The sequence below is a fragment of the Zea mays genome, chromosome 8 (assembly GCF_902167145.1).
Source record: "Zea mays cultivar B73 chromosome 8, Zm-B73-REFERENCE-NAM-5.0, whole genome shotgun sequence".
NCBI lineage: Eukaryota > Viridiplantae > Streptophyta > Magnoliopsida > Poales > Poaceae > Zea > Zea mays.
The window spans coordinates 107,208,166-107,209,210 of NC_050103.1; the positions used below are offsets into that span (position 1 = coordinate 107,208,166).

A 1,045-nucleotide genomic window follows, 5' to 3' on the forward strand; every position below is an offset into this window, starting at 1 on the left:
TGATAGATCTCAAGACGAAGGGCCTAACCGACTTAAAGATGGATTGACTTAAAGACCCATGATGTTTTGTGTCATTATTGTAGTCAATTATAAAGGACTTAAATGTAATTTTACGTAGGTTGTACCCTGTGCCTATAAATAGGTGAACAGTACTCCGGCACTGTTCACGTAATCATGTAATCGCCGGCACATTACGCTTGAATTATTACTTTCCGCCATGGCGAAGGTATAAATATGCCCAGATACTATGTTTTAATATTTATGTTCATGTAATAAAACATGAAAATAATATTATTTGTTTTTGGTACATTCTTCCCCAATGTCTTATACTTTATATTTCATTTTTCATTGTTTTACAAGTTTGATCATGAAGGTGAAACCTTCGTGACTTTTTGCTCATGGCCTTCGTCCGAAGTTCATTAAATCCTTGAGGAGATAATGCTTCAGCGGACGAAGGGCATTAATGTTTAACATTTTGTGTTGCCTTGTTCTTAATTCATAGCATTTGAGAACAAGTCCCCAACAACATAGACATCCAAACATAACACTACACCAGACACAATACATTCAGTTCACCATTACATCCACACATCCAGAATTCAAGTTCACATACACATCTAAAATAGGATTACATCCACACATCCAGAATTTGAGTACACCATAAACCCTGAACCTAGTCGGAGTAGCTAGGCATCTGGTCTGAGTTGTAATCAACGCCCCAAAACTTCTCAATGTGCTCTTCAAGGGATAGGAAGCAGTCCGAATCACGAGAAGGTAGTGGGCTTTCAATCCTCTCTAAAGCCACCTTCTCGTCATGCTCCAATTGTTCCTCCTTAACAGTTGCATCCAATTCCTCTTGGCAAAAAAGGGAGTCCTGGTCCAATCCTTCGGCGACAAATTCAAGTGCTTCACGAAGTTCTTTAACCTCAAATGCAGTCAACCCCTTACCGAAGGGTAGCTTCTCATTGCAAATACGAAGAATATGCTTGGCATGATCCTACATCAAGATGATTGCTTTATATGTGATTTCAGTGCTCTTCGACAT

The 1,045-nt window shown here is 39.0% G+C and overlaps 1 pseudogene; it reads right to left on the minus strand.

Annotated features, from left to right (window-relative positions):
• Positions 1 to 567: 567 nt before the first annotated feature.
• LOC103635661 (uncharacterized) lies at positions 568 to 1,045 on the minus strand (annotated as a pseudogene).